The following is a 22,046-nucleotide window of genomic DNA, read 5'->3' on the forward strand; positions in this document are numbered from 1 at the left end:
CCAGTATGATTGTTTTATTTCTTTTAGACAATTTGTACTTCAGAACAGGGCCCTGTATGTTTTTGTTTTTGTTTTGTGATGATATAAAAAAGCAATTATCATTAACCTTTTCACTGCCGTGCTAAATATAACCTCTCCTGCTTTGCCACCAGCTCCCCAATTTAGAATGTTGAATTGTGTTCCCTCAACACAGGAATTCCCCACAAAAGCGTCCTCCAATCCCACAGCCAACCTCTTTACATCCAGGAGCTCAATGGCAGATGTCAGTGAGCTACCAGCCTCTGGAGTGCAAAGACCAGTCCTGCAGGTGTCTGCCTGGGCTCCTGGGCCTCCATAATCTGCAGGAGCGCCATGCCTATGCAAAGCTCTATCCCCTGGGAAGGTCTGCAACATCATACATCTAGGACGCAAACCCTGATTGTATGATTCACCCTGCACACCACACGACCATGCCTTTACCAGGTCAGCTACTGTCACACCCATTATATTAAAACCTTTGATTATTTTACGACCATATAACATTATAGATATAATCTAATAGAAGCTAATTCAGTGAAGAGAAGATTTCATGAATGTTTTTATAACCCTTATCTGTGTTGTAAGTTCGGTTTTACAGAAACAGCTGTCAAATCCTGATCGCTTACAGATATGTATAAAACATGTGCTATTGTAATGTAAAACATATTTCATATATCTAAATTGGTTATATTCCTCATCTATGTTTTCTAATGCAGACCTTTGAAAAAAGCTGATGCAGCATTGCATTCCCTCCAGAATCTGTACTTTAAACCCATTTCCGTTTAGCTTTTTTTATATACAGTCCATCGCTATTGTGCAGAAGTAAAAGGCTAAGGATAATTTGGTTTTATAAAGCATTCCTCAGAGGTAGCTTTAGGGAATTATTAGTTGCAAATGACTGTTGTTGATCTTATTGTTGTAACAATTCCTTGAGGAGAAAAGTGTGAAAGACTGTATATCCCTAGCTTATCAAGACATCTGTTGTGGTTTAAACACACATTTCAGTGGGTTTTCTTAAAATGAGTTTCATGCACATTGAAGTGGTCACACATTAAACACAGTTAAATGTTAGCTGTTATTAATTCACAATCCATTTTACTTATCTTTCCTGCATTATGGATAGATAAATAGAAAGGTATGTTCTGAAAACTGATGAAACAGTTGGTCATATCTCTGCTGCAAATAGTTTCCATGGAAACGCAACATGTAAACAGAAGAGGCCTTTATTAGGGTGATAGTCAGCGTTGAAAGTGATTAACAAGTAAGTGTGTCATGCAATAGCAATAATTTATTGTTGGTGTTAATGCCAATTCAAAAACTATTAAAAACGTATTGTTGGTGTAACTGTTGTTTGCCAGTTTGCTTGGTGTATCGAAACACTAAAGGCAATAAAAAGACAATGGTATTAGGAACCTTGTAATTAACTGCTATTGATTGCACATTGTAATGGTTATTACCATTATGAAATCAACACAAAAGTAATTGTAATAAAATAAATGGGGAATTTTGTATTCAATTACAGAATTATTCAAGCTGCTCCTAACCAGGTTTCACAGAAAACAGACAGCAAAGTGCATTGAATTGAGAATCATATTCAGTGTCGGGAAGTAATGTTACTGTAACCTGATTACATTTTTCATTAACTTGTAACTGTAATGGTTCCTTTTTGAGACGGGTAAATAACGACCCACCACTGTGGAAGACAGTGATGATTTTTCAGCCAATCAGAGCGCAATTAATTATAAGGTTGGATAGACCTCTAACAAAAGGAAAATGTATTTAATAAAAATGGTTAAACATTTCAAACATTTGTGCTGCTTTTTAAAGTTTCAAGCATAATACAAAGTTATAATAATACAAATATATATAGGCAAGGACCATCATATTGGTTTGTAACACCTAAAACCATTGTGAAGTGCAGAGAAGTATGGCGAACTACAGGATTATTTTATACAACCACACAAGCTAAGAACCCAGCTAGAACCCATGATTTACCAGTGATGTCAGCTACATCTAAATGTTTTAATATATGAAGCAAGTTATTTTGGTTAAAACATGATGCTGGTCTTGAGACATGGCTAAGAAATATACATGACATTCAATATCTTCTGTGAACAAATTATTGTATATATTGTATATGGCAATACTGTTTGTCTGTTGCCAAAAATGACATGTTGAACTTAATTGAATTTTGCATGCAATGGTTCCAAGTGCCAATTGGACCACTCAATGTGCTTATGGTTCCTAGTTGCCAAGTGGAGTCTTCAAGGATCCCACTTATTCAACATCGACAACGTGGCTTTGTAACTCCTTTTAAATTCACAAAAAAAGCGTCTGTCCCCACTTAATTTCCAACTCATTTTGTCCTGGTCTCTTTGCTTAAAGCATTGGCTGGGGTTAACTTTGTCGACTCTATGGTTTTTAATATTACCAGTCTCACTGTCTGGCAGTGTATATATTATTATTATTATTATTATTATTATTTATTTCTTAGCAGATGCCCTTATCCAGGGCGACTTACAATTGTTAGACGATATCACATTATTTTTTACATATTATTTTTACATACAATTACCCATTTATACAGTTGGGTTTTTACTGGAGCAATCTAGGTAAAGTACCTTGCTCAAGGGTATAGCAGCAGTGTCCCCCACCTGGGATTGAACCCACAACCCTCCGGTCAAGAGTGTAGAGCCCTAACCACTACTCCACACTGCTATTATACAGTAGCTTTGGTAGCTCAGGTAGCTTTGTGGTGTATTTTACTCTTTGTACACTTCTGTAAATGTTGGTAATTGTCAACGACCCTTAAATTGGCCTGTATATAATTAGCATTCCATCTTAAACAAAGCCATCCATAGACTGGCAGAAAGAAATGTTCTTGTAAAACACTCCTTTCAGCCTACAAATACCATCAAATACATTTTCAACTAAACCATCTGTCTATAAAGACCCCATTTTAGATGCATTTCTCATGGTAACATTCAAACCGCTAATATGTGCCACAATTAAACAAGGACCAAACCCTAGTATGCTAGTCATCCAACACTGCACTCCATGTGCCTGCCAATTAATGGGCTGCCATAATAAAAAGCAGGCAAGCAGATGCAAATGGCCATTTCAATATGAGGTCTGTCAAATCTCAATGTGTTCTCATTTGTTTCTTTAATGCCACCACTGTTTACTTTCACTTAAGTACTTGAGGTTATTTTATAAAAAGTCATTAAAATAAACAACGGAAGTCATATGCACACACTTCTCGCCCTCGTCTGGGAAGTTTTTACCAGATAGGCACATTTGTTTGTTTGAAGATTATAATATAGGCCCTGTACTGGTATATTATGCACTTGTTTTGTTCTGCAGGCAGTTGGAAGCAACTCATGGGCTTTAGAGAATACAGTGGCAGACCCAAACAGCAACATGTGTCAAACACTTTGAAGAAATCATTTTACATTTGACCAAGGTATTTTCCATGACTGTTTGAATGTGGTTTTAATTGACTTTTCATTTAAAAAGCATATTACAGCTGTTGACACAAGCCTCTGTAAAACCACAGGCCAGGTACAACATTAAGACAGATGCAATAATCTGGTTTAAACTTCTCTTCTAAGGCAAAGTCCTCCTGGCTTCTGTCATTTTTACCATGCTTGTTATGTGTCGTGTTGCTGCCAACAGATGAGCAGCTCGTCCAGCTAAAGAAACAAAGTGCATCTGGACTCGGAAAGAAACATGTTTTATGGCTATTATTTTTTTCAAAGGCTTTGTTGGGAAATAATGTTTTGTGTTTTTATATTTTATAAAATTTGGTATGTGTTTTTCTTCTTAGTAATGTTTACAGAGCAACTAGCTTCAAATTTGATGTTACATTACAATTTTTGTCCCCCTATCTGCTATAAGTATATTGTCTGCAAGCCTTCTGATTGGTTCTTTTTGCAAATACTCAAATGCTGTTTTATAGGAATGTGTTACAGGACTCCCTGCAGTGTTTATAAGTAACACGTTTGTATCAGGTGTTGTCCATATAGCAGCAATTTTTTTAACATTCCTGATTATTTATTTATTTATTTTTTATTTTATTCACACACAATAGGTAAAAAAAACTAGAACTTTTTTTCCTCTTTTACTTGGGAACGTTCGCCAGGTGAAAGAGATTTTCTTTCTGAACATCACAGTGTATCCAGTGCGTGTGCTCCCTGCAACAATGCAGGTGCTGTGATTGAAATTGAAATACCTTAGATGACTTTTTTTTTTTTTCTTGGTGAATGCTCCCAAGTAATGCTGAAAAATATATTATCGTTGATTAATGGTTGATAGGTTTGGATATGAATGTATTTAACCTAGAGCAAAGTAGAATTGCTGTAGAGGGACTTGATTGAAGTTAACCAGCAAGATCAACTAGCAACTAGGTACTGGACAAGCAGTGAAGGGCCAAATGTTCTTATATAAGTGTGCTGGTGTTTGAAGCTGAGCTTACAAACTTCGCTACGACTGAGGGTATAAAGCAGTGGCATAACTTCGGTTTCAAAAGTGGGGAGGACAATTTCTGTAGCTGATGCGTGCATAAAGATTATTCTATCTTTGATGAGATTTTGGGATCTATAAGCTACTAACAACCAAACAAGCAAGATGGGCCAAATGGCCTCCTCTCAACTTTCTTATGTTCTTATGTTCTTATCTGAAATAATGAAAAAGTGAGGGGGACATGTCCCCCGTGTAAATTATGCCTATGGTATAAAGTATGTTCATTTCCCTATTCTGTATTTTATGTATTGTATCAAGTTACTCTAACAGTATTATCACAGTATTATTTTTGGTACCAGCTCAATTTAGTCAAACTTATACTCGCAGAAATTAACCAACTGAATAGATCTTTAATAGTGGCTGTGAGTTTAACTAGATTAGTTTTCTCATTAGTCGACCCACTTTGTGCCTGAAGCATAAGAAGAAAAATTAATATTTTACCTCAGCTTTGAGAAGACAATCAGGTAATGTATACAAAATGATGGCTTGATTATTGAAGTATAGAGCAGCTATAAATTGGTGGAGTCGTTGCTGGATGGAACTTTTTATGCACCACAAGTTTCAAGGTACCTGATCAGTAAGGGTCTGAGGTGAACTCTTCTTAGATGATTTTCTTCCCTAACACATTTCCTTTTTATTATGTATCAATCAAGCAGTGTGTATCTGTCTTGTAATCTTCCAGCTGGCAGCAACTAAGGTTTCAATCCCTAAGGCCCCATATGACTCACCCTTCTTTTAAGTAAGACAATGCTCTAAACATTCAATGTTTGAAATACTCTGGAGTATAATCAAAGTACATTTGCTTTTTTATCCCCACCTGGGACTATTCAATTTCCTACCTTCAAATGTGTCCATGAAGATGCTCATTATTTAGATGTGTCTGGTATCCTGTTCTTCAGGATGGTATCATTTTTTATTATGTCAGTGGTATGTTGTGTTGAACAATCACTGGCAGAAAGTTTGTAACATGCATGCTTAAATCAAGTCAAAATTCAATAATAATAATATTTTTTAAAAAAAGCACTAAACATGCTTTTTATGTAGAGTGGTGGACATGCTGGCCAATACAACCAGTCGTATTATAAATATGATCACAGTGACTTACAAACTGTCTCAGTTTGACTTCTTGGGAATTGATTCAATGAAACACAGGACCAGCGTTATTTCCCTGTTCTGTGGTATCTTAAATGTGCTGAGCCGAACGTTTGTTTCATTTTCAGCAGGGCTGGTATCCACTTGTCTACTGAATAATTTTGTCCAGGTTGTAAGTGATCAGAATTCAATCCATTCCAGTATCAATGGCTGGATCAATTATAGTTTCCATGCCAAATGGATCACAGTTCTGACCTTCAAGGTAAATGAGAGGTCACACATGTGCTCCACATCAAATGAAAGATGTATTTAATACATACTAAGTAGTATCAGTTGGTTTTAGTGAAGGGTTGCTGAGCCACCAATGTCCCTTTCGGAAGTTTATGGGAAATCAAGGCAGGCTGTATCAGTGCAGTTCCTAATGGAAATGTATCCACACAGCAAACCGAATATCACTATTGACTCCAATTGTAATCCTTGCTGCCACTCACATAGGCCAAGGCATGAGATAGACTTGCCTCCTCTGCCTTTGTAAAAGGGCTGGTCCTTCCATGGGTTGAGGCACACTGTGTGTATAAATGGTATGTGAGACTGTGATAGCATATGCTGTGCCTGAGGGTCTCTTTGTATTTTCTCTTGATCTTTTAACATACTAAATTCACCACAGAATGCCTGTCTAACACCTTCTGTGCGCCGAACCTGTGTTTAGAATGCTATGCATCACTTTGAACCACATTAGAATTATTACTTTTAAATACTGCGTCAGATGCTAGCTACTCTTCTTGATCCCAGAGACAGCATCAAACTACCTTGCAATTCCTTATACTGCATGGTTAAAAAAAGAGGACTGGAAGTATATACGTACAGTAACCAAGAACTTGGTTGTTTGCCTTTTTTGGTTTACTGTGTGTTTCATGAGCTTCAGGAAGCAGCACTTCTTCGTGAGTGCCTGAGCCAAGGCTTCTCTGTCCCTCTTCAGATCAGAGAGAAAACAGTGCGATTCCCAGACGAGTGCTTCTTACTCCTGCTGAACATTAGAAATCAATTATCTATGCTGCTCGCCTGAGGTTTCTATAATCTTTTCTTTTATCCAATTAAACAGTAACAAAGCAGCACTGGGGGATCTGTACTGTCGTCCGTCCCCACCCCCCCACCCCCCCCCCTACTATTCCACAGAGCTTCCTCAGACTTTTATTTGTTTTATCTGTCAGGGGACTGCTGAGGCAGGATGATAGGAAGAAAAGTGCAAATATACCCTGTTTAATCAGCAGGCAAATGAGTAACTGACACAATGAATATACATAAAGAAATATTATGCTCGGTTCTTGAAGCTTTACCACATTAAAAAGTGGGTTTAGCTGATGAGATAAAGTAGTTTTAAGATAATCCCTAACCTAAACGGCACTAAGGTAATCCCTAACCTAAACTACACTGTCAGAGTTTTATTTTTATAGACAACCCAGAATGTTTTTAGGTGCACCACAGCATAGTATTAAACTGTTAGAATAAGATCCATTAGCAATTATAACCTATAAGTAATGTAACATATTTTATATTACATATATTTCACTGTCTGATAAAGTACACAATTATTAAATAATATTATAATCCATTTTAGGAATGGAACATGCATTGGGCTTTTTATTTCTGTAACATGGTGTTATTAATGCTGTACAAATCTGAGAATTCCTAAACAGGTTGACCTCCTGCATAGTTGGTACGTTAACTAGAATGAGTCAGTATGGGTAACTGTCATCAGAAGATCTCAATTGGTTTATTTTTATTTTCTGTTTTTTGTGAATGTTTAGGGTCCTCATTCCAAAATTCCAAAATTCTCAATGGCGATAAAACTGAGATGTGAATTTACTTTCGTGATAAACAGAAACAGAGTAGCGATGTATTGAGCTATCAGTTATATGATAACTCCAGACAAAATCAGTAAACCATTCAAAATAAAAAGATCCTAGGGTTCTTATTGAATTAATTCAACATTAATTCCACACATTCACATTCCCAGTCCCAGTCCCACCCCTGTCATTAATACTATGAGCGGTGAGGTTTTAACAAGAAGGGTCTCTTGGTACTTTTCTAATTAATTAAAATAAAACTTAACTCAAATGAGTCAATTACAATCCTGTAGTCAAAGCTGCATTCCTTATTCTCCAGCCAGACACCATTTCTGATTTGATTTTTTTTTTTTTTCAGTAAAGAGTCTTGAATTCCGCAAGAAACAATGTACACATGCCACTGCATCCAGTGGTAATCTGTTTTGGGATGAAATAGCTATAGGGTTTTGTCTGTCATTGAAGAGGAAATATGTAAAGATCAAAGCTTTGATTATCAAGGTTATTTTTTAGCTCATATGAATGGGGTAATATTTCTTGATTATGTTCCAGCTGATGACAATCAGATTGTGTACACAACCATCCAATAATGTAATAAATGGCAATCATATTTTTGTCCACAGTAATATTTTTTATTTTGGGACACACATTAAACATGATAAAAACAGAATATATTGAAAACTAACTAAGAGTGAGTTTATTTACTCAAAATTGGCTTTAAATATCAGTTAACAAATTTACCAATTTAAATCAGATATATAATCCCAAGGTTTAACAAGATTTTAACAGTCTTCAATTGTAGTACAGGGGGAAGCCACAATATAAACCACACTATAGTAATGATGACAAAGTAAAGCATACAAGATACACATTGCACTACTATGGATCTTATTTCAAATGGGCTACAAAGGTGCTTGGGTTTTACAGAATGTTTCAATATATCAGGAAAACTGCATATCCAATTGTGCTGAAACTTAATGTTAACATTGTTTAGCATAAGTTATTGAGAGTAATACATTTTGGGGGTTATATGGAGGTGTCTCACTGTCTGGACATCTATTCGTCAGTATATCACACAGGAATGTATTTCATAGTCATTATAACACATATACTTTATCATGATATACTGAGCATCAAAAGAAACTTATCACTTATATTTAGATAAAATTCACTAGATGTGATTGAAAAATGACAAACTCTGTTTTAGAGCAGGTGCAGTGACTTTTTATTGTGCTGATTAACAACTGACATCACGAAGATGTTGCAAAATGATCTGTCGATCTTAGGCAGGTGTTGCGACTCTTGGCCTCCCAGTTCGTGGCCTGTCATTGTCAGAGCATGTCTGGTTATACCGTCTTGCCAGGTTTGAAATTGCTGGCTGTGAGCACCCAAGACAGTGAGTCACAGTACGCTGCCCTAGTCCAGCCTCCAACATGCCGATTGCATGAAGGCACTGCTCTCTTGACAGACGTGGCATATTGTTTTTTTTCTGTGATTTTCTTTATTGCTTTTATTCAAGCTTGCAATTCAACAGCTGAAATCGGCATTACTAAATCTATACTGTTCTGTATATACTGCTGATATACATCATGGTCGCAAACGTTTTCGGGATGTGTGTTACTGACATACTTGTTTCAGATACACCTGTCCATCCATCCACTAGTTTCAAATAGTTTAGTTCAGCTTAGTCTCTTCAGCCGTCTGTATAGTTAAAAGGGCATGCTACACTTTGATTTGATTTTACTATGGTAAACTTTTATATGGGTTGCTCTTGGTTGGGCTCTCTCCAGGGTCACAATGTCCCTTTGGCACTGTGGTGACCAGAATTAGACACAGTACTCTAAGTGCGTCTCATAAGTGTGTTGTACAACCTCATCATTACCTCCTTTGCTTTGTACTCTACACGTTTGGCTATATACCCCAGCATGACATATATTTGTAGGTTTAACTGCCTCCACTACATCCACTTTGCAGGGGATTTCATCAATAATAATAACACCTTGGGTTAAAAGATTTTAGCCACTTGGGGACCCCTGGTTTTATTTTTAAAATGGTTATTAAAGCATACTCAAGTCAAGTTGATTGACTAATATTATATATTTAATGCATGTTATGTTACAGATTTTTACAGATTCTTTATATGTTAAAGAAAACTTTAGTAGGAGCAAAAGCTTGGTGCTCAACGAGAATGCATGAAAGCATGCACATGAGATTGTAACATTGGGCAATGGAAATGGAATTTCTATTCACCCTGTATTGCCAGGGGCTGTGATGGATGGTAGCTTTCCATGTGATGCTTTATCAAACATAATCAATTTCCATTTTATTTTTGTCTGGGATTGACTTGTGTTCCAGAAGGGCAAATGTTTTAGTGCAAGGGAGCACTTTACAAATCAATACAGGTATAACGTATCCCTACAATGGGTTTGTCAATATTTATTTGATAATGGTCTCTGTAAATATTTCTAAAACACAGGGAAAAATGTAATTAAGTGAATCTCTTTTTCCATGACATATGTTACATAAATTGATAGAAATATCTACAGATGTGATCAGGGACAGTACAAGAATTTTAAGCCTGCAACATTTACCCTAAGGAAAATATACAATCTTTGAATTCCACTAGACCACACAAATAAATGTTTGGTTTCACCCTTTTTTATGCATTATAGTGCATGCAGATGTATTTTAGAAAGCAGACTACATCCTTGATTTGATGATATTGTGCTCTAATCTTACTCTAATCTTCCATTTATCTGAGGTCCTATGATTTAGACTTACAGTACATACAGGAAACTGCTAATTGGTTTATGGTATATACCAGATAACCTGTGGTATTTTGTGGATTCTCTAAGGCTGCGTCTTGTAGAGGATGTGTCATTTAACGTGGAATAAAATAAAACACGTGGAATAAAAATGAATTCAAGAATGATATTACCTGCATTAGGTAAGGCAGGTCCTTATGAAGCATGCACATTTAAAAACAATAACATTAGGTAAGGCAGGTCCTTATGAAGCATGCACATTTAAAAACAATAACAAAACATATCCACGCAATATAAAATGGGAATAACACCATACTGTAATACACCAAACACAACAAAATATGCATATAATGATGATATCACTGTGTAACAAATTTTAATTTTTTTTTGGTTCCTGGGTAGTAAGTGTTATTTCCTAATTGATTATGCCTCAAAAGTATAGAAATTGGCTATTATTCCCCACAAACTTTGCTTTTATGACCAGGACAGTGATATTTTGAAATTTACCTATTTCCAATGAGAAAACTGGCAAATTTGTGTCTTTTCGTTCACATAAAGTCAGAAAAAAACAACATATGAATCAAAATGAACATGTATTTATACTAAAGTAATACAAAAATGACTACAAAAGATTTAGAAGTGAGTAGTTTTTCGAGATTTACGATTATACTGTAAATCACTTTCACGAATCAGCCCCCAAATGTAGTCTCCCATCATGTTCTCGTTATACTGTCCTTGGTAGCGGCTTTCAAAGTCCAGTATATCCTGGTGGAAGCGCTCGCCTTGCTCCTCCGAGTACACTCCCATGTTCTCCTTGAATTTATCAAGATGAGCATCAAGGATATGGACTTTGAGGGACATCCTACAGCCCATTGTGCCGTAGTTCTTCACCAGAGTCTCAACCAGCTCCACATAGTTTTCGGCCTTGTGATTGCCCATGAAGCCCCGAACCACTGCGACAAAGCTGTTCCGAGCCGCTTTCTCCTTACTAGTGAGCTTCTTGGGGAATTCATTGCACTCCAGGATCTTCTTTATCTGTGGTCCGACGAAGACACCGGCTTTGACCTTTGCCTCAGAAAGCTTAGGGAAGAAGTCTTGAAGGTACTTGAAGGCTGCCGACTCCTTATCTAGAGCTTTGACAAATTGTTTCATAAGGCCCAATTTGATGTGCAGTGGTGGCATCAGCACCTTCTGGGGGTCCCAGCCGTACTCATCATACTTCAAGGCGTCCAGCAAGGTCTTGATGCTGTTGTAATCCTCTTTGAGGTGCACCGAGTAAGCCAGGGGAAGAGACGGGTACTTGTTACCATTATGGAGCAGCACGGCTTTGAGGCTCCTGGATGAGCTGTGAATGAAGGACAGTATAACGAGAACATGATGGGAGACTACATTTGGAGGCTGATTCGTGAAAATGATTTACAGTATAGTCGTAAATCTCGAAAAACTACTCACTTCTAAATCTTTTGTAGTCATTTTTGTATTACTTTAGTATAAATACATGTTCATTTTGATTCATATGTTGTTTTTTTTCTGACTTTATGTGAACGAAAAGTCACAAATTCGCCCGTTTCCTCATTGGAAATAGGTAAATTTCAAAATATCACTCCTGGTCACAAAAGCAAAGTTTGTGGGGAATAATAGCCATTTTCTATAGTTTTGAGGCATAAGCAATTAGGAAATAACACTTACTACCCAGGAACAAAAATTGTGTTACATAGTGTATTTAATCATTTCAAGAGACAAAACCCAAATACAATCTTGACACCTAGCGTATCGATTTCTTTTACAAAACTGAATAGCTAAAATAAAGCTGTTTTGTTTGAGAAACAAATACACGTTTTAAAGTTGGGAATGCTCTAACGTATTTAAGTTTGTTGGCTCTTTATCTTCATTTTTTTACAGATCTTCACACATTCCAAGTCATAGCAACGCAAACATAAGGTACTGTGTAATAGGCCTACAGTCTGCAGGAGGCCTGTATATCAGTTTCTAGAACACATACAGTTTTAAAAAAGCAAATAGCATCATGTTTTGCCATTAGCAATGCTTACCAACACCCCCCTCCCAAGGGACTAGCATACTGTACCTCTAAATACTTAAATATCACAGTTTTCTTCCGTCTGTTGTTGCAAAGCTCCTAATGTGGGCGTCAGTGCTGTTTCAGACCCTGTCTGAATAGTAGAAATTGTACTTCAGTGCCATCCCAAGTAGTCAAATATCCCCCCTTATATCTGCCCTCCCATTTTGCAGCTTTCTAATTTTTAGGAATTCACATAGCTTAATAGACGTAATGTGCCCCAATGACTGTGCTTTTAAATGCAGCTTTAATAATAATTGCAGGATAACCTTTTAATCCAAAGCAAAAAGCCTTTGAAATCATGTCTTCATTGTTTTTAGTGGTCTGTATCTATGTAGCAATGTTGTTAATACTGTAAATGCATGTGTGTGTTTAAAAGATTTGTTTAAAGAAGAAGGAAAGCTATTTACATGGTGAAGAGCTTCTAAATTTATATGAACACAACAGAAGGAAGCTCTCTGCAATACCACATACAGCACTGTTGATCTGATCAGCTTCTTGTAACAAACAAGCTGTTTGGGTTAAAATCACAAAGCAATATATTCCAGTGTCATTTTCCTGAAAGAAGAAAAACACCTGTTGAAGATACAAAACTAGAAAGAAACATCGTAAGAATACATAAGGGCCTTGAATTCATTCCTGCGTATTTTTTTTTATGGTTTGCAAGATTTTTTTTTGTCTTTTCATAAATGTGCTAATGACACTCTGGAGTAAATTACTTTGAGAATTTCTCACTTTTTCTGCAAACAACCTATTTTGTTACAGTGGCTATCAAAAGTATTCACCTCCCTTGGACTTTTCCACATTTTATTGTGTTACAACATGGAATCAAAATGGATTGAATTAGGAGTTATTGCCACTGATCAACACAAAAAATTCCATAATGTCAAAGTGAAAAATAAAATATACAAATTGTTCTAAATTAATTACAAATATAAAACAGAAAATAATTGATTGCATAAGTATTCAGCCCCTTTGCTATGACGCACCTAAATAAGCTGTGGTGCAACCAATTGTCTTTAGAAGTCACATAATTAGTTGGAGTCCACCTGTGTGCAATTAAGGTGTTTCATATGATTTCAGGTTAAATACACCTGTCTCTGGGAGGGCCCACAGTTGCTTAGTACATTTCCTAACAAAAACTACATCATGAAGACGAAGGAACATTCAAAGCAAATCCGGAATAAGGTTCTTAAAAAGCACCAATCAGGGGTAGGATATAAGAACATTTCCAAGGCATTGAATATCCCCCAGAGCACAGTAAAGTCCATTATTAATAAATGGAGAGAATATTGCTGTGAAAGAGAAAACTGTGAATCTGTCTAGAACAGGCCATCCTCAAAAACTGAGTATCCGGGCGAGAAGGGCACTAGTCAGGAAGACCACCAAGAGGCCTATTGCAACTCTAAAGGAGTTGCAATCAATTATTTTCTGTTTTGTATTTGTAATTAATTTAGAACAATTTGTAGATTTTATTTTTCACTTTGACATTATGGACTTTTTTGTGTTGATCAGTGGCAAAAACTGCTAATTAAATCAATTTTGATTCCATGTTGTAACACAATAAAATGTGGAAAAGTCCAAGGGGGGTGAATACTTTTGTGAGCCACTGTATGTATCCGTCTATTCCAAATATTATAAATTATTTTCCATTGTGGAATTTATCAGTCAAAATGTAACAACTTACTGTCATTTTGAATTGGTATAGTAGTCTGAACAACCATAAATAGCTAGTTGGTCCCATGCTGGCTGTGCTGTCTGAGGAGAAGTGTGAACACCAGGGGAATTATCACTAGTTTATACCATGATACTGTCAAATTCAAAAATTGAAAGAATTGTCTAAGACAGGACCAAATTATTAATACTGTATGGCAACAACTGCACTACTTCAACTACTGCAGTGTATTAGAATCAATACAATTGTACAATTCAACAGTCTAGAAAAGTTAATTCCATATAAAACATATTTATTCCATTAAAATAGCTTTGTATATAGTGCCAAATTTCACTTTAATCTACCTTGGAGCTGGTAAAGTTCAGTTGTTAACAGTTTTTAGACAAGTATCCACCTAAAATCTGAGATATTTCAATGATACATTGCAGCATATTGGTACAGCACCATTAAAGTTCCTGTTAGTTTTATAAAGGCTAGTCAAGGGAACAGAGGTAATAATGTTGTTATGGCTATGTATAAGATTCAGTGCTAAGTCAGTTTCTTAGAAAAGCTATTCCCAATGATCTGTCTTCACCAGTTAGATTTATATGAAATTACTAAACAATAACTATAAACCCTGAGGATACACGCTTATGTTGGATATGAATTTTAATTTCCTAAAACACCCGTACAAATGAAATCCGTCTTTCCCTAAAAGCTGTATGAAAGTGGTTTCACGTTTACCAGCTGGAAAACTGCCTTTCTGAGAACTGGTCTTTCCAGCTCTGTCTCTGTCGTAAGCTGTTCACGTAGTGTAAAAGCTGCTTGAGCCACATATGCCTTCAAAACGAGGGGAACGTGTATTGGTCAACTGTTCAATATCAAACCGGTTCAATATCAAACTGGTTCAATATCAAACTGGTGCAGCCGATGGTTCCATCTGCAGTCTTCAATGAAATCTGCACTAGATGTTAAAGTCTAGATGATTCAGGTACAATTGGTTCATAGCATCTGTTCTGCCTTCGTCGGAGGGCCTGGGCAAGAACGAGTTCTCTTAGGCCACGTTCCCATCTGAACCATCAAACCAGCCTGTAAAACTCAATCTCATCTTGTTCCAAAATGAAACTGGGGCTGGTTCCGTCTATAGCCTACAATGCAATCTGCAACCGGATATTACACATTTATAAATGATTTCCCTGACAGTATCATCTTTACACAGCCCTCATGTTTCGTCTACTTTTTTTTTTTCTGAAGCCTGAGATTTAAAACCACCTCTCTTGGCCTTAGTATTGGACACTCTTTCAGTAACTTACCCCATCAGTGTGATGGAGAGATCAAGTTTTGCCAGCCTGCAATCCTTAATCGGATGACAGGGCCCCAATTAAAATTGTACTGATGGAAATTAACAAGTCTGAGTTAAAATAATTTTCAAGTTGTTCCAGTGGCAGGTGAAAACATGGCCTCAATATGTGTCAGAATCCCGGTTCAAATCTCCTAGATATTGATCGGCTGCAGCTGTACATGGAAACACAGCTAAAGCTACTGTAAAAAATGAAAGAAATGCAATTACAACAGCATTCTGATACAACGAACAGACAATAAACTGTATGATAATGTAGTAAACCAACAAATGCTAATAATATTGTACTGCAAGCTCTTACACTGAAGGGTCTAGAAGGCAGATTTATCTCGCTGTGGTGTCATACTGGTTCAAAACAATCAATGCTATGAAGTGTCATGCTTGTTTAATCAGATGCATAGACCCATGTTTTAAGTAGTCGAATATTTGATTAAAATGGTAAATGCATCTTTTAAAAGGCTAATAATAGCATTAGCATATTTGTTGTGCATAGATACCCAGAGAAATTAGCACCACTGATACAGTAATGGGCATAACTCATGTAATTGAGGAAGAATGAAAAGTATGCAATGGGTCGGATTTATAGCTTTTGCTTCAATATTACATCTACTTGATTAAAAAAAAAAAAGAAATATAATTTTATATTTATAGAGATTTTATTTATTGTATTTGTAATTGGTATTTGGCAGCACTGTGTCTGACACTTATCATCCCTTATGAAACTTTAAAAAAGTAAAAGCATATGAAAGTGTAATAACGCATAGTAAAGGTATGCTAAAGCATAGGTAAACATCGTAAAACCCAGACAGGCATGGTAAAACATATACAAAATATGACAAACCACGGTAAATGCATAGTACAACCATGGTAAAAGCATGGGAAAATTACTGTTATACATTTTTATAAGGGATAAACCTTCTATATGCTTTTGTTTCAGTCTGAAATCTATATTTTATCATTGCACTGAAGTGCTTTCTTCAACATAATATAAATAATGTAATGTTATGCACTGGTAAAATGCTTTAGCAAAGATTTTAATAGAACAATGTACAATTATAACAGAAATAGAGTAGTAACACCAATGCTCTACTTGTGTGGCAGTCAAACGAAACAGTAAGTGTGATTGTTATGGAACATCAGCATTAAAACACTGTGAAGAAAAAAATAGATCCTGGGGGGGGGTAGCACAGAAACTGTTGCAAAGTGCCTTAGCAATGCCTCAGCTTTTTTTGTTGTGCACTAAGTGAACAGTTTGGACTGAATGCAGGAGTGATTTGGACAGTTTTGGCCCTGGACCTTCGGGGTCCCTGGGAGTCACCATCAATTGAGGTGAGACTCTTACTCTGTCAACCAAGGCCGGATGATGGAACACTGAACCCCTGGAAGGGAGATACCACTGCAAGGGAGGCGGAGGGGAGGAGGAGGGGAGAAATAACTTTGGGACATTTTGGGAGCAGGCAGGCACTGGATTTAAGCAGTAGTTTAACCAATGATGGTAGCGAATGGAGATTGTAGCCATGCTGTTAGAATCGCAGCATGCTTCTATGTTTATGGTGCACTGTATGCACAGGGTACAGACCAGCACTCATCTCCACCTCAGATGTTTCTCAGTACACAAGGAGGATTTCCATATGAGCCCTGGAAAGTTTACCACAGTATCTTTGCACTTTTCCCATGGATACACTATGCATTTATCATAGTTTACCCGGGTTTGCCATGTTTTTTTTAACATGGTTTCCATGTCCCTCCATACTTGACAATATTTACATATACCACTGTGCTTTATTACACTTAGCTGTACTTTACTATTTGGAAAAAAGTGATTCTCTGTCATTGCCATTGCTCCCAAGCGTCCTAACAACTGGTAACTCAATGGACTGCTGAAGCAGGTGGTTCATCATTTTGTACCCAGTTGTATGAAGGTCTCTATGAATAGGGCAGTTTTACTGTGAACACACAGCTCTAAAGTAGTACAAAATAAATCACTGGTTTGGTTACACTCTCCTCTATACTTCTCCAGGGTTTTGTAGTGCTCTAGCAGTATATTTATATATGTGTTTATATATATGTGTTTTTTATTTATTTCTAAACTGTAAGTTCAATGCAGTAAACATTTTCCATTTAGCTAAATGATATTAAATCTTAATTGTTGCTCACTGTAAACAAAAGTACTTGCTTTTTCACAGCGCAGCCAATTGCTTAGCAGTATTCACCTGCCAAGCCTCTTGTAACCCAATCGCTTATTTCTGTCCTTACTCCCTGTTTGTCCAATCAGCTTTGGGGAATGGGCTGACAGCTTGCAACGAAAGAAGCCCAGTCAAAGACCTTGTGCGCGTTCTGGCTTGGAGCTTTTGGAGCTGCCGGGGAGCGCGCATGTTTCCTTCCTTACCCAATCAGGTGCCGTTTGTTTTGTTGATGCTCGTTCGCGAGGGGAGAATCCGTGAGAGTGGCCGTACTCTTTCAGTCTGAGATTGGACTCAACGTGGTGCGTGTAAGATTTGAGAGATTAGTTGCAACATCGGCAGTGTAGTGCAGGCAGTGTGTAAGTGTGTGATCAAATTTAATGGCGGAGGAGCTAAACCAGATCTAGGACCATCTCCTCCTTACAGACAACTGGACACGGTAAGCCTAGGGGTACTACTGTTTGTGTGTTACGAGGGTAGAGAGGGATGCAGTTCTGCAATTCTTACGTGCCTGTGCTAGAGTATTTATTCCTGCTGGTGAAATTAAACAAAACGACGTTATTAAAAGCCGGGTTTGTAATGTCTTGCGCTATAGTGTTCTGGGTCCCTGGTGCAGTACGTGGGATTCACATCAATACCAAGAACGTCAATATTGTTGCTGTTGATATTTCTTTCACGTTGTATTAAAACCGCAGTGGTTGGTTGTTATTCTTTTTGTAACACAAACAAAGATCTTATTTGTAAACTAAGATTTATTAAATGTATCAATTAGTTGTGAGCCGTCCAGGGGGGACACCATGAATGAATGAAATAACTGACGGGGTTGAATTCAATTAGGTTAGCATACCGTTGCTTAATTAAAACGAAACAATACATTGATTTTTTCCCCCCCTTATTATTTTATCAATCCCGCCATGAGTCATCAAACGCATGCATGAGCATGTTGTGTAATTGTATGTCATATTATTAATAATAATTTAATCTAGTGTTATGTACATCTTTATTCAAACGTATAAACGATAAAATCATTGTCGACTAGCTTTCCGAGTGAGAATTTTAACTTGAGTGTGTGTGTGAGGTGTTTTATATTTTTCATAACTAATTGTACATTTTCTTGCAGTATTTCTGTATTCTAATTTACTGGCCATATCTTTTCAGCTGGCGGGGTTCAGAGTAAGTAAATGTTACCTGCTGCCCAGATTCTTGTAGGTTCAATCTATAGTAAATTAGGCCTTGTAGTAAATTAGCCCTGGTGTTATTCAGCCTGTAACTGACAAATACAATCTTAATTACTTTGAGTGTTGATTGGGAGTTGCAGAGACAGGCTAACTGACTGCTTTGAGAAGATGTTCTTACATTTGCATCCTTACACCTGACAGATCTGTAAAGTGCTGATAGGTTAGTATCATTGCTAGTAATATAGTAATTATATGTGGGTTTTTCTGTGTGAGTTGTACAGCTCACTGGGTTTTACATTAGTTCCTTAAACAAATTTGCTAAACATACAACCATTTATGCCTGGGTGAGTGTTAGGTGTACACAGCTCTATGGGAATGTACGGATGGTGATAGAACAGCTTTGTGTTTAAGTAAATACACAAGTCACAGCAAGGCAAACACTCATTCAGGTACTGGTGTTTGAATTTTGACCAAGATGGACCAGTCGCAGTGTGATTGCTGAGTAAATGGTTTGCTGTCCCAAATTAGCTTGTTAGTAGGAATGCGTAGAGGCCTGATTTAACCTTTGACTAACCAGTGAAGGGCAGAGGTACAATCAGTGTGACATGTGGTTTTTGACATGCTCATACTCTTTTGTCATTTAGAGACAAACATGATCCCTTTTGTGTAGCTTTTGGTTAGTATGCAGCAATTCGTAGCAGAACTCTGATGCAATGGTTCGACACACTAGCACACTAGTTCACTTGTACCGCCACAGTGGATGTTAACTTATTGTTTCTTGCCATTTGGTGGTGTGCCCAGAAAGGAAAGTGCCATTTAGATATTGAACGAGAGGTAGTTTATGTTTTTTTTTCTTTGTTTTTCCCCACAAAAAGGCCCATTTCCATTCAAAGTTCCTTCCAAACGAAATCAAACATTGCACACGGCTTTGGGGGGTTTGTTTACAATTAATCCAACAGCTCTCTTAAATCATGTCTGTGTAAATTAATTGTACATTATGTAGATTACATGGTAATAAGAGTGTTGTAAGGTTAATCTGTAATTTAATGCTTTAATAAACAGGACAGTATTTATTTCCCAAAACTGAAAGCTTAATGTGCTTCCTTTTATTTATTTTTGTGTACAGATTGGAGGAGGACAGGTTGCACACAGCACCTTCTCAGCTGTTCAATATGTCCTGCAGCCCTAGGTTTCAGACCCCAAAGCATTGAAAGATACTGTTTACTGTACACAGCTAATTTGCCCCAGTTTTACTTACCACTGTTTTAGCATCTGATGCAGTATAGCTGTCTGTATTCAGTTTAAGTTTTGACCTTTTTTACTGTTTGGGCTGCTTTTATTTTATTTTATTTTTTCTGTAAAGGACTTTTATTGGTGAACCAATTGGGTAACATTTGCAAACCAGAAGCATACAAAATGAAATGTGTTCCGTATCATCATGCCTAAGGCAGCTCAAGGCAACTTGAGATTCCTGGAGCAATGTTCAGAGGCCATCACACCTACAGGTAGCCTTGCAGTGTCACAGTCATCATGTTATGTAACTCATACTTTCCGAGTTTTACTTCAGTCATGTTTAAACATCCCCCCCTAGTTTTTATTTACATACTGTCAGAATAAATCACCATTTCACATGGGGAGTGGGAAAATGTCCAGTCCATTGAAGCTGAACTGAAACCGTAATTCGTGGAAACAAAAATGCGAAACTGGTTAGCTTTATTATATTTGCCTAGGTCAGAAGCATCGCTATTCGTACATGTCTTATATTGATCAAAATTTAGGAGATGTGCTGATTGACATGACCTTAATTTAGAAATACTAAAATAAACCTTAAATACAATGACAAACGTTTCGACTAGTCCTTTTTTGAAAGTTTTTAGTTACATTTTTCAAAATTGCAGTGCAGTTTGCTTGAATCTTTTTATTCAGGTAAACATGGAAGCTGTGAACTAGGGATGCAAGTAGGTTATGATCAGTTCAGTTTTTATTATTTTTAAATCTTACCACTGTTTTTAACGTCCAGTCGTTTTTCAGTAAAACCGAAATCTAAAGTTTAAAACCAAAAAACAAACTGCCTTTGTGCAGCCAAGGGAACGGGGCATTTATACCATTATATTCCACACAAGGGTACGAGGCAGATCACGTGTAGATCATATCTGACTAGAACTGGAGCTTGTGGTTTGCGTAATTGCAAATATTTAATCAACGTGTCGGCTTCAAAGTGAGCGAGATCTTTGGCAGAATTTTAAAATAGTTTCTGAAGAGGAAACACTTCTTTAAAATGTCACCTAGATTTACATACATGTGATTCTGGATAAGGTCCTTGCACTTGAATTCAATCAATATGCCTATAGAATGCATCAACAAAGTAATCGGATATACGAAACAAATTTCAATACGTACACAGTAAATTAAGTAGGGCTGCAACAAAGGGTACATTTTGACCTTCGAAGGTTCGAACCTTCAGTCGTACTAATTTGCATAGTTTACTGGTGACATCACCTTAGCTACTTGTTTGTATTGGTTTGAAAATCCTATTACTTCACATGTATTCTATATGCATGGAATAAAACATTCACATGTAGTTTAAAAATACAATATATAGAACAGTATGTTTATATAATTTAAATAGAAATAAAAATACACGTTGTTTGTTTACAAGTAGTTGAGGCTGCTTGCAAGTAAGTTTTCATTGCAGCAGCACTAACTGCAGCAGATTTAGGCAAAACAAACTTTAACAGTCACCATTCCAAGCAGGTTATCGGTCACAGTCACATTTTACTACTACGACTATAATAATAATAATAATAATAATAATAATAATAATAATAATAATAATAATAATAATAATAATATGAACTTATGCTTGTCAAGTGACCCTAGAGGTTGGTTGTGCCTCTGATACATCAACAGTTGCTCACACAGTTTGCATTCAACTTTTTTTGGGGGCATTTAACAAAAGAATCTCAAACAGCAAGACGAGACATTTCTTTCAATACAGTTTATGCTATACGATGCTTTGCCGTTGAGATGGTGAATTAAGAAATTAAAGGTTTGTCTCTGTTAACACGAGTTGGACCGGGGAGGGGTGGACAGTGTTCAGTTTTTTAAATTGAAATGATTAGTGTTAGTGTATATGTTTCAAACATATTCTACAATAGCATTTCTCTTACACAGTCTTGTACACTAGGTATTCTGTACATATTTTACTGAAGCACTACAACCGCTATAGGTACCCCCTCAGTGCAGATACTATACACTGCTCCATACACGGCAGCGACGTCATATAGAGTTGCTACGTATATCTATTTGTTAGTGGATTTTAATAGAACAACTTTTGTTTAAGTAATACACATT

At 36.8% G+C, this 22,046-nt stretch overlaps 1 protein-coding gene across 5 annotated transcripts in view; it reads left to right on the top strand.

Annotated features, from left to right (window-relative positions):
* The first annotated feature begins 17,638 nt into the window (after window positions 1-17,638).
* LOC117407636 (double-stranded RNA-specific editase 1-like) overlaps window positions 17,639-22,046 on the top strand; it is a 141,934-nt gene continuing 137,526 nt past the window's right edge. For all 5 annotated transcript variants that reach the window (XM_034012820.3, XM_034924292.2, XM_059032042.1 and 2 more), the window contains exon 1: window positions 17,639-17,953. The gene's annotated coding sequence lies outside the window, so the exon portion shown is untranslated. The remainder of the gene's footprint in view (window positions 17,954-22,046) is intronic.

Source organism: Acipenser ruthenus, chromosome 10 (genome assembly GCF_902713425.1).
Source record: "Acipenser ruthenus chromosome 10, fAciRut3.2 maternal haplotype, whole genome shotgun sequence".
Lineage (NCBI taxonomy): Eukaryota > Metazoa > Chordata > Actinopteri > Acipenseriformes > Acipenseridae > Acipenser > Acipenser ruthenus.